Here is a 13,395-nt window from a genome sequence, read left to right as displayed (position 1 = left end):
AGAATAAAGACAAAAGTTTGTTTTGATTCTGTGTATTCATACTACACGAGACGTTCGGCTCAGAAGTCAGCGCCACGTCACTGAAGATCAATCTGCCGGGGGAGGGGAGCATGGAGAACTGAGCATGAATAAGCAGAGAGTTGTCAGACACAAAGATCATAGTTTGCTGTGGTTCTATTTGGAAATACTGCCCTGCTAGGATGGTTTAAAGAGTGAGTATATTTGACCGCTTAAACCACCAGAGTTGAACTGAAGTGAGCAACTGAAGTTCAACAGGTGCGTGAGATATATCCACTTCTCCAATCTAAACATGGCCATTTAAATCCTGTCCAATCACAGTAAAGCAGTTGGACTGCCCTTAAGGAAAAAACAGTTGCTCCGACGTTGTCGAGACAAAGCAGGGACACCTTCCAAGATGGGGCTGAGAGATTAAAATTTGTTAGTGAGACAAATTGCCTCAGTTCTTTTGGAGTAAATAGCAGCCTTAACAGTCACATTTTTTTGTACTGTAGGAGAAAGCTATAGTACCCAGAAAGAAACTCACGCATCTACAGGGAGGATGAGAAATCCATACAGAAAGACTCCAGTCTATGTTTTGAAAGGCAACAGTACTGTGCAACCTAGAAATGTACAACAAATGCAGTTACAATCAATTACAATGAACTTTTAGCCATCAACTTTTTCCCCTTTACTGTTCAGCTTGCATAAGCAACTTTCAATAACTGATAAAAAAAATACTAATAAAGTATTTTTATCTTCACTTTTTGAATCAATTTTCAATACCATAGTACAGAAGCAAGATAGTGCTGATAAATGATTAAGTTCCTGGGTAATGAGTTTTATTTCTGAATGTACACTGGAGTCACCCATGGTTTGTGTTTTAGTTTCTTTGTCATATCACATAAAAACAGTAATTTAACAAGCATAAGTCTATTTTGAATAGTATGGATTAAAAAGTAATTTTAAGTTTAAAAACAAGTTTAATGTCACTTATTGGAGTTTGCATATTGATGTGCTATTTAATTTCACAACATTCATAAATGTATCTGTTAAACTGGTTCTTTTGATTCTTAGTTTACTAATCTGAACTTTTTTTAAGGTAAAGCACCGCTGAAGAGATCTCCTTGGACCCCAGAAGAAGTGCAGGCTGTGGAAAGACACCTGAATACTTTCATTAAATCTTTCATTGTACCAGGAAAAAATGATTGTGAAAAGTGTTTAAAGGCTGAACCAACTGCTTTGAAAAACAGAACATGGAGGAATGTCAAATTCTATGTTCACAACCGCATAACAACAAACAAAAAGAAGCTGCAACACTGTTAATTTTAAGACAGGAAAGGACATTTTATTTCAAGTATCTTTAGATAAACACTCTGTTGAACTTTCAGTTATGTTTTTTTATATTTTAGGTCTCAAATGACTGTTAAATACAAAGAAACTAGAAAAGAAGTTGATTTAGGAATCCTCTTTGTTTTAAACATGTTAAGTTAAATTCCAGCAGCGTACCTGTGGTTTAAGTCAGCTTTTAAGTAGTGTGCTCAATATGTTAATTTAGAGGTACAACATAGTTTCATTTTTTGAAGTGTTTTTTAATGGACCTCAGGTGCAGGTGCAACTGTTAGTTCAGTGACTTCAGACACAAGAGACCTGGAAAACATGTTATGTTCTTCAGTCATTGGATTGCTTTCTGGTTTAAGTATCATAAAAAGTGTTCTGAAATGTTTTGTTTTTGTGTAGTTTTTTTCATATTAGTGAGGATGGACTGATGATTTGCTTTAAATCTAATATGGCTGACTAAATATTTTAAGAAAAAGGAAGGTCCCCAAAAGGTAAGTTGGAAGGTCCCCAAAAGGTAAGTTGTATGTGTAAATTATGCAAATGATATGTAAATCTGGTCCCCATCTGCCATGTTTTTTCAGAAAATTAAAAAGTCCTCATGAAGCATGGTGAAAACAGGTTAATGACCTTACTTTTGAAATTCCGTTTTTTGAAGCTGTGTTTAGGGTAATACAGCTTTACATATTGTACCATATTTTTTATGAGTCTGTAGAACCACTAGAAAGGGTGGTCCCCAAAAATGATGATTAAAAATGTAGTCCCCACTCCCCACGGAAACCAGTCTGTGTGTGTGTGTGTGTGTGTGTGTGTTTGTGTAGGAATTGGTAGATTTATTTGTTGGCTGTTTATATTTTATATTTTAAAATCTATATTTATATATTTCATATCATCAACTTTTTATGAAGTTAAAATGTAAAATTATGGTAAATAGACTCAATAGATTCATAGATTTTGTGTTTTTTATCATAGTGAGATATTCAGGTGGAAGAAAAATACAATATTTTTGTTAACTGACGGTATCACATAACCTGATAAAGCGCTTTGTAGATCTAATAAGAAAGGTTGTGTTGTGCGCTCATACCCTCCTACAGAAAATACTCCACTCATCCACAGTGCCTTTTTTAACCTCATCTAGCTTCTACAATGTGCATTACAACACGTTTCTCATTCACCCACATATACACAGCTCTTTCTGTCATATATTTATCCTCTGTACACATTCTCAGTCATCCACCAATAGGCAGTGAGGAGAAAAGTGTCTTATCTGAGAATACCTCAGCATGCTGCAGGGATATATATCAGTGCTCTGTGATGTGATTTCAGACAAAAAACGGCAGTTGTGTAAAAGCAGTGCTTCTTTAAACTGAAAAAGCATGTTATAAAGCCTTAACGCACCCTAAAATAAGTACAGTAACAACACATCACAAACATGTGTAGGAATATTGTAACACCATAAAACACTATGCTTAAAGAAGATTTCAATGTATTTCAAAAACAGGTATTATCCATTTTCACAGACTCCTAAGACTAAAAGTAGCTCTTAGTGATGTTCTTTTAACATTGATTATTTCTTTGAACTGTATTACTTATTATATTGTCATATGGCTTTAGAATAGAATATCCATGTTCTGTACTACCTTTCTTTTGATGTGAAATTTTACCTTTTTGATTATGAATATTATTAAAAATTAGAATTGGATAGTATAAATGATAATGTGTTATTCTCTTCAAAGGAAAGCAACAATGAAAATGGCTACTAGCCTTTAATATTTCTAACTAGCAATTGGGTTTATTACTTAACAATTATTACATTTATTTACCATGAAAGATGGATGTCTTGTCAGTTGTAAGACTGAAGTAGACTTGCCACCAGTAACTGTTAATTGGAATCATTAATCAATAACCTCAAGCAAATTAAAATCATGTCTCTTATGTATTCATATTGTTAATCCAAAAGGGATGATTTGTACTTTGAGGCAATTCGATCACTGATATAAAAACCACAGACAGCCACAGTTAAAAATTATTTAAAATGTATTAAACCAATAACTCCATGTTACAGCAATTATTCCGTTTAATACTAATACTACTTGGACACACTATACTGCTAAATATGCATCCACAACAACGATAAAAATAAAAGCAAGAGCAAACAGCAAAGTGATGAAACTTGGATGTACGAGCCTTTAGCTTTAGGTAATTGTCTAGCTTAAATAAGCCTTACTTGATTCAACATTGTATAATCACCATTAAGACAAGCAAATGATGTAACGACATTGAAATGGATATGAAGTGATGTGATGGTGCCTTAAAGCAAGGCCTACTATTAGCTGAGTGGCTACGATGAGCTGAGTAAACCACAGCTACAGTTTAGACACCACAAGCACGTGGTGTCACCGAGGGGTGGCTAACTCAGCACAAATGCCACTAGCTGACCCAATGAACACGTCAAAAAAATTCCTTGTGGAAATCCAAAACAGCAGAACAGAGAGAGAGAAGAAATGTCAGTAAGGCGTATTGTGTCACTTCCTGTTTTCTGTTGCTGCAGTGTGAATTGTGGTTTGGTGTTCCAGACTCTCTTGATTCTATCTTAAATCACTTTGCTGTGACATCTCTGTTTCTAACACATAAGCACATTTAAAACACATTCTCTGCTGCTGCACTTCACGCTTGGGAACTCCTCGTGTTTCACATGGTTTGCTTTTCTCGGTGTGCTAAGAGGTCACTAGCCTAGCTTAGCTTTAGCTTTACTGTGGCTTCCTTCCCTATATTTCCATCAGCTTCTCTTCTATTTAAGTCTACCCTCTCTCCTGCTCACTGTGTCTGATGTTTAGTTATTCCTCTGCCTCCTTTAGTGATAATGGTAGTGTAATAAATGTAGTGTTTTTGTAATTTTGGAGGCAAGAGTGTCGGAATTTTTTTCACGCAGAGACTGCCTCCCTCAGCAGGGTGCCGCTGCTATGAAGCCAGGCTACACCTCACTTATCTTTCTTCTTGCTTGCGGGAAGACAAGCCACCCATGCGGGCTGCACGGGAATCAAAGAGTTCCAAGCATCGGCAGGGTTGACCAAGTTGAGTAAAATGTGCTTTCTGTGAAACTGACATCATAATCAAATCAGTGGGGGTCTGTCTAAGCTGTGCAGGAGAGAGCTGACTCGAGACGGCGCAGAGCGGTCTCCTCGCCAGGCCAGGCTGAGACGAGAGGATAATCTGAAGTCGCCCGCTGCAGGGCTGAGTTTCACATGCCGGAGACCCGACTACGACCCGGTGTCACCTTCTAACAGCCGCATGGTCACATGCTGCTGTGGAGATGACCAGTTTCCCCTTGGAGTAATTCAACTGCTTCCAACTGGATGTCCAAAGTGAACCGAACTGACGCAGCGTCACCAACAGGTTTGGTAGAGAAATAACCAGGGAGAGTTAAATGGTTTATTTAAAATGGTGTACTTGACGGTGTATCAACGGTGTTTTTAAAACATGTGGAGCTAACCGACATAGCTCCCACTAGCTTCTTCAAAACCATGCAATGCTGATGTAATTCAAGCAGGGACGTGCAGGGGGGGAGGGAGGGTGCTTGAGCACCTGCCCCTTTGCCCCTTGATGCCCAAAGTGCCCTTTTGTCAGTGTTTTTCTGTGAGTGTGTGTGTGTGTGTGTGTGTGTGTGTGTGTGTGTGCATGTCCAAAATAATAATAATTTAGATCTACCGTGCCACGGTCACCGTAATTTACAATACAAAGTTGCTGCTGCATCGCTTCTTCTCCTCTCGCAGCCTGGAGGCTGCTTCTGCCGCTCCGTCTGACTGCGTGCCCGGTCTTTCCTGTCCCTTTAAATCTGCAGCACATTTGACTGTGCTCTGTGCTTTTTTTAACTCCACTCTCATTGGTCGTACTGCCTTAAATTCCGCCTTCCCTCTTTCTAATTGGCTGTTTTCTAGTGCGTGTGTGTATGTGTGCTTGGAGTTTTAATTCTTACTGGGATACTGCCTTACCACAATTAATACTAGACTATGAAACCAGTTCCAGTTAAGAAACTAAATATTATCAGCTCTAAAATAGGTGAAAGCTGCTGGACGCAGTTCTGTAAAGAAGCAGGAGAGACTGTTTTGATTTGTAGAACTTAAGAAATGTAAGTAACCAATGTTACCATCTTAAAATAGCATCTAATTCTGAAGTACAATGCATTTATCAACAAAAAAAATCTATTTTATAAAACTAAATATTCTGTGCCAGGCAGGAGTTCTGAAGACTGCTGGAAAGATGGAAAAGCAAAGATTCTTAGCCATAGCCGCCTGAAAAAGAAAAGGTGAGGGTTTCCCTTTCCCTTTTACCAATATTTCATTGCTATTATTGCTTTAATTTTTTGTCGACCCTTTGAGGCAGTTCAGGCATAATAGCAAGTGTTATTTCCTTTACATGATATACAGCACAACACTAGATACCGCCTAAAGAACTGCTATATTTTGTTTATACTTTTGCCTATTTATAATAGCGTAATTAGGATTCCACAAAATGACAGTGCTATTTATTTTACTATTTCTACTTTTAGAATTAGGATAAAGACAAATAAAACCGAGGAACACCATTTGCATCGGTTTTATTGTACAAAGGTTTCCACACTGTACAAACCAGGGATGGAGCTAGACATTCTCATCATCAGGGGCTTAGGCCATAAAATATTACATCATTATGAGAGTAATAAGGTACACCAAAAAGTAAACAGTTATTTAATCTGTTGATGTGGTCAGAAAATTAATTTAATATAGGCCTTTACATATCTTAAAGTTAAATCTACTGTTCTTTAATAGTCATACTTGTCATGGTGCAGCTTTGTCTGCTTCACAATGCACATATTCAGGACATTTTTCACCTTCCATTCAGCTCCAGTCCCACAGTTCAGTAATCATCTACACCTGTCAGTCACTAATCAGCCAGCACTCAGCACACCTGTCAGCCTCCCTATTTAAGCTTCCTGCATTTAGTCCTTCCACGTCGGATCGTTCTGTTGGTTACCGTTAACTTCTGCTCATGACTGCTTTTCCTGTTTACCTCTGCCAACCTCTGTTTCTGCTGCTCACCACATCCAGTCTCGTCCAGCCCGAAGTTCCTTCATCTCCGCCAGCCTGCTGTGGTTCTGGTTCTATTCTCACTCAAGTCCTGTAAGTATTCTCCTAGTCGTGCTGCCTGTTTCTGCTGGTCTAGTTCTGGTTCCAAGTCTCCATTCTGTCATGTTGCTGGGTCTGCAGCCTCCGTGCTCTGATTCCGTCCTGCTTGCCAGTTTCTGCCTTCAATATCCTCCTGCTTCAGCTCAGTATAGACGCTTGGTTCTTTCCTCCACTATCCACAAACTTCAATAAATTATTAAACTAACTTTGTTGTGGTTGTGATTGGGTTCAGTAAACAAATCATGACAGTACTAGTATATACCAATAGTATATTAATATGCTGGTGAAGATTCTCAGGATTTTTTTTAATTGAGAAAGCTTCCTGGAGAGGAAGCAAAACGTCTTCAACTACGGAAAACAAGTCCAGTTGTTTTGTTTTTTATTTTTTGGAAGTATATTAATATGTTCTCATTTGAATGATGAAATGGACAACCACTGAGGTTACAATTCAGTCTTGGTGTCACCAATCTTATTCAAAGTACAGTATTGGTGTCAGGGTGCAGTTTTGCCTGCTGCACCCTGAGCATTCCCTGGCTCCTTCCTCCTCCAGTGCAGTTCTGATTCCACTCACCTTAATCATCCACACCTGTCAGGCTCTCATCATACCTGGACTCAATCCACCTGCAAGCTCCACTTGCACTCAGCTTCCATCTGCTCAGCCCAGTAACACACTCTGGTTTTCTACCTCCACGACTCATTATTTTCAATAAAACTCTCAAAACGATCTCTGTGTGTGGTTGTGTTCTGGTTCATCGAGACAAATCATGAAATCCATGCTCCTTATGTATTAAGATTTACTGCACATTTAAACATTGAAAACTCACTATTATTTTGGAAATAATTTGTTGTCTGAGAGGATGTAGGTAAGGAGAAGCTGTTATTTACACTTCAAATATATGTTGTAAGAAATGTGTTTGGAATGTTAAAATAAATTACATGATATCTAGACAACAGACATATTTTGAATATATTTGGTTTAATAAGCACGTATTTACCGTCTCTCTCTGTTACTGGTAAGTTCAAATGCAAACTTTTTCAAAGTGGGAAAAAAGTCCCTATTCGACATTTATCAGATCTGGTGATGCTTTAAACATTAACAAACAGCATCTAGTGTGTGTCGTGCTTATAAAATGTGTATAAATGTAGCAAATAATGCTGCCTTTTCTCTTTAGACAGACAAAACGCATCCTGATGCCCAAATTAAGCATCAACAAATGGGAGCATGCATATTTCGTAGGACCAATGACATCAGACCAATGAAACTTTGGACCATTACTGTCCCTACCAAAGTTGAAATCAAACCTACGCCCTTGATTCCATGTTACATTTTTTATAGTACGGGTTGGTACATTTCAACCGGTTGTATAGCAAGGTATGTTTCTGTATCATGTTTTAAATCCGTGCCCCATGTGCCCTCTTTTAACTTTGAGTACCTGCCACTCCAACAGTCTCTGCATGGCCCTGAATTCAAGTATGTTTTTACGGTTATTACAAACGTTATCTCCTGTAAGTCGGTCCGCCCATTACGACCAAAATAAAGCCAAAGATTTTTAAAATTAGTGCAGAATGTCCGCTAGCCTAATGCTATTACTATGCTACTATGCTATGCAACTACGGTTCGTTTCAAACAAAAGGTTTGTTTCGTTTTGCCCCACTGTCATTTGATAGTGCTACGAGCGTTATTACCACATTAATATGGACTATTAATATCGATTTAATGGTGTTTTTGTATAACTTTAGGATTAACCCATTTAGCGACCGATCGCTACAGCGACTCCCAGCCTCTCGGAGGTATAATTGCATTTTACTGATTTTTACTGGGCAAATCATTCTTTGAAATTTTATTTTATCAAATAATGTTTTGTTTAACTCAGAATTGTCATTGTTAATGGGTTGAAACACATAGCAAATGTTGTTCTGACTTAGCTAAGCTAATTTAACCTTAATTCACATTCTTTAAGATGAACTTTGATTCTTTAACTTAGATCAGAATCAGAATCAAGTTTAATCGCCAAGTAGGTTTACACATACAAGGAATTTGACTTGGTGATGATGGTGCAGACAGAAATAAGAATACAATAAAATAAAGTAAAATTGAATAAAATCAATATATATACAGAAATAATATACATTCAGTAGACTGTGCGTTAATGTAGTGAACCAGATTTCACTAAATCATACTGATGATGATCAACCACTTTATTTTTTCTTTTTTTTCTTTTATGTGTACATAGTTCCTTAGCTTCTTGTTATCTTAATTTTGCTTAGTAGACCCTGCACGGTTGTAAATTTCAACTTTGCAGAGTCTACACTCTGCCTTTGAACTGTTTGTGTAGTTAAAATGTGTTAATATTTTGCTCTGTTTTCTTATTATAGCGTGAAGCCTCTGTGCGTGTGCACCTTCCTCTCTCTCTTTCTCTACTCAGGGTTTCAGAAAACTCTGTTGTGGTCCCACCTTCTGCTGTAGTTTTGGCCTTTTGAAATGATGAAATGGACAACCACTGAGGTTACAATTCAGTCTTGGTGTCACCAATCTTATTCAAAGTACAGTATTGGTGTAAGGGTGAAGTTTTGCTTGCTGCACCCTGAGCATGTCCTGGCTCCTTCCTCCTCCAGTGCAGCTCTGATTCCACTCACCTTAATCATCCACACCTGTCAGGCTCTCATCATACCTGGACTCAATCCACCTGCAAGCTCCACTTGCACTCAGCTTCCATCTGCTCATTCCGGTAACAGACTCTGGTTTTCTACCTCCACGACTTATTATTTTCAATAAAACTCTCAAAACGATCTCTGTGTGTGGTTGTGTTTTGGTTCATCAAGACAAATCATGAAATCCATGCACCTTATGTATTAAGATTTACTGCACATTTAAACATTGAAAATTCACTATTATTTTGGAAATAATTTGTTGTCTGAGAGGATGTAGGCAAGGAGAAGCTGTTATTTACACTTCAAATATATGTTGTAAGAAATGTGTTTGGAATGTTAAAATAAATTACATGATATCTAAACAACAGACATATTTTGAATATATTTGGTTTAATAGGCACATATTTACCGTCTCTCTCTGTTACTGGTAAGTTCAAATGCAAACTTTTTCAAAGTGGGAAAAAAGTCCCAATTCGACATTTATCAGATCTGGTGATGCTTTAAACATTAACAAACAGCATCTAGTGTGTGTCGTGCTTATAAAATGTGTATAAATGTAGCAAATAATGCTGCCTTTTCTCTTTAGACAGACAAAACGCATCCTGATGCCCAAATTAAGCATCAACAAATGGGAGCATGCATATTTCGTAGGACCAATGACATCAGACCATCAAATGCAAACTTTTTCAAAGTGGGAAAAAAGTCCCAAATCAGATCTGGTGGTGCTTTAAACATTTCCTTCTTGTGTTTGCTGCTTCTGCTCTGTGCTAACTGAGAGCTTGTGTCTGTACTGCTTGTGTGTATACTATGTAGCCCCTCCCTGAAGGAGGATGCTCTACTCCGTGTCTAAGGGAGGGGTAGAGAAGGTGCTCTTCACTTTCCGCTCGCACAAGCAGCTCCATGCAGCTTTCATAAAAGAAAACGGCTCTCAGTGAGGAGCCGACTCCGTCTTTGACTTTAAAGATCCGGCTCTAAAAGCCATTTTGTTTGCGACCATCCCATCACTATTCTGAATAGATTCTGCCCAGGCAAAGATCAGTTTCTATATAAGATATAAAAGAAGTTATTTTCTGGTCCCGTGGAGGGAGAGATAAGTCGGCTCTGACCTATGTGGTGGGCGGGTCTCAGCCGTCTTTGTGAATTGCTTGGCCAAAAGCAGAAAAGACGGCCTTGTCTGTCGATGGAAAAAGGGGGAAGAAAGGCCTTGTTCTTTACTTGGTTGTGTGCTTTTAACCTAATTAAAGTCCTAGGACCTTCTCTATCAATCCAACGACCAAAATGGCAAAGGTGATGTTTGGCTTTGTCAAGCAAGGCAACAATCACCGTTTCCGACATGTGTTACGTGAGGAATCTTCAGGTGAGATGAGGTCTCTTCAATACAGTTGACGGCGTCTGAAGGATACGAGCCCTGTTTGCACTATGGTTCTATCATCTCGGAGGCATGGTCCTAAACCATGTTGCATGCTGAGAGTCATAGTCCGATCGGCCATTTTATGACACAACATTTATATCTATCTTCTGAACGTGAAGGTACACCCGGTGGAAGTAGGCTGCAGGGGATTCATAGCCAGCTCAACATCTAGGTTACTCAGGGAGATGGGGGTGTGAGGGAAGGCCCGCAGGCAGGCAATCAAGGCCCTATCCAAGGCTGCTTAAAAGGGGAGCCAGTGGCTGTGGACCAAGAGGAAGGACCTAGCCTGGGGCTCAAGTGTGTGATGGTTGATGGGAGTGAACCTGGGACGCTGGGATTCACTGCTGAACCCTCTGGAGGTGTCATGGGCCTATCAGCGAAACACCCAAGAAGGAGGGCGCCCACTTGAGAACCCAAGGGATGCCATCACCCACTTGATGGCCACAGTGTCTCGTCGGTGCCTTAGGTATCTATTGGGATAACAACATCTTGTCCTACTCAACAGATCTATAAAAACTAGTCATTAAAGGTAATGGCATAAGAAATGTGTATGCTTGTAAGTTTTCTTCTATAGCTACAGTAGCTGATTAAATTAGCAATAGTTGCTAGTGTGTGTGTCAGCAGATTAATTTATTTTGTTTTACACTACAAACATTAAATTATTTCCTTATATACAATCAGTAAAGTAATGCATGGCACCGTAATTAAGCTAACATTAATACACTAAGTTGAAAATATGCAACAGATTTACTGCCACATTTACCGCCTAAAGTTTTATGTTGAGTTCCTTTAGGCTGCAATGTTCACAAGTTTTGGCAGACAGCTGACAATGCATAACACAGCTGTTCTTCAGATAAACATTGCTTATATGTGAGGCCAGGGGTGCTCTGACTCCTCTTCTTCAGTTGCCATCCTGTTTGATACTGATCTACTGTATCTTCTTCTCATTTGACTGTGGTGCATTCTACCTGCAGAGAGATTTTGTGTGTGGTCAAATGACTGTGGCTTCACTTAATTGGTCAAACAAAGTCTGGTGAAAAGAAGTTAAGCAATCTTTGTACCACAAAAAAGTGTAATTTCATATACTTAAAACAAAAGTAAAGGTAACAAGAGGCACAACACCTAGTGTATGGAGTACATTTTGCATTTACCTCCCCATAAATGTACTCAAAAAGAAATTATCCACTTTAAAATTACTCACACAATTTTTTTCTCTTCCTAAAAGCTACTTAAGTAAATGTAATATAGTAAATGTAATGTGTTCCAGCCCACCTCTTTTATTCGGCAGGGAACAGTAAGTGGTTAGTTAGACAACAAAGTGAACTTATTGTTGGATGTAAGGTAACTTCAAAGATGCTTTCTTTTACTCAGCCAGCTAGCTCAAGACCTTTACATGGATGCTTTCCCCGGTGCAACCAGTGAACGGCTGCAGGTAAAAGCCAGAGAAGCTCTGCTCTGCTTTGGAGTAGCAGTAGTTGTTAAGTCAAACTGTAAATCAGCTCCATGCTGCAGGAACCCAACTGGAGGAAAACACCAAACTCAGGGGCAGCAAGGAGCCACCCACTGACATGCAGGCGCTGCAGCACGTAACAATGCAAAACATATTTTTTCAATACTGAAAATTATCATACCTCAAAAATGTCATATTGGTCCACATTTAGCTTAAATGGGTACATGTGAGTACACAGATATACCACACTGAACCATTAACAATCCATATGACTGGAAATCGTGAATAAAAATGAAAAAAAAAAAAACCCACCAGTGGATCATGACAAATATGTCCCAAATCCCACTGTAATGAAATAAACGACTCGTTGTTTATAAAACTGCCTTAATGGCAGTTTTTGGCACCAAGGGTGTAAATAATAATTACAAGTTAATTTAGCGATTCCAGACTGGCAAACTGTCGAGAGTGTAAACTACCTCTTGCCCAATGACTGCTGGAGATAGGCACCAGCCCTGGCTGAGACCGACCAGCCAGCCATGTCCTGCGAGCCACATGGGACTCAGACTAGTCTTCACTACTTCTTTCTGGGACTGACAGAGAGAGAGTCCCCCTGGACAAACCAGCCAGACATGGGGCCTCATGGGGCCCGAAAGACCCACCAGCCAGCACAGGGGAGAACTCTGTTTTTGTCCTGAGGACCTGACCGGGCGAATCAGAGTTAAGTCTGCAGTCTTAACTTCAGTGTCAGACGCCGAAAGAAAGAATCCCTCCATGCAAAAAAACAGCATTTCTCCTCAGCTGTTACAGGAAAGCTGACTTGAGACGGCGCGGATCGGCCTCCTTTACCCACTTCACAAGCAGAGAGCAAATAGGAGTTGAAATCGCGTCTGCAACCGGGTCAGAGACTGCAGGCAGGACGTGGGGCCAGCCTACTCTCGGCCACGTGCCGGCTAGCCGCTGAGCCACTAGCTCGCTGCTAAAAGAACCAACGTTTTCCCTTTCCACTGCTCTCTCCCTTTGGATGGCCAAAGTGAACCGAACTCACATGAGGCACCGACAGGTTTGGCAGAGAAATAAACAGGGAAAGCTGAATGGTTTGTTTTGAAAGCCTGTGTAATGCGTCACCTTGGTGTTTTAAACACATGGGAATGAGCTACATATCTCCCATTAAGGTGTTGATACCATGCCATTGTCAATGTAATTCAATTGTGGTTTTATGGTTATAACAAATGTTATCTCTATAAGAGTTGTATACACTGATGGGATATTGATGTTTGTGTTATCCGGTGCACTCATTAGGACTAAAATAAGCTGAAGTTTTTTAAAGTTAGCGCTGAAAGTCCGCTAGCCTAAACGCTATTAGCTCCGGTAACATCCGGTTT

The sequence above is a fragment of the Fundulus heteroclitus genome, chromosome 23 (genome assembly GCF_011125445.2).
Source record: "Fundulus heteroclitus isolate FHET01 chromosome 23, MU-UCD_Fhet_4.1, whole genome shotgun sequence".
In the NCBI taxonomy this organism is placed as follows: Eukaryota; Metazoa; Chordata; class Actinopteri; order Cyprinodontiformes; family Fundulidae; genus Fundulus; species Fundulus heteroclitus.
Note: the sequence above shows the minus strand (reverse complement) of the source record.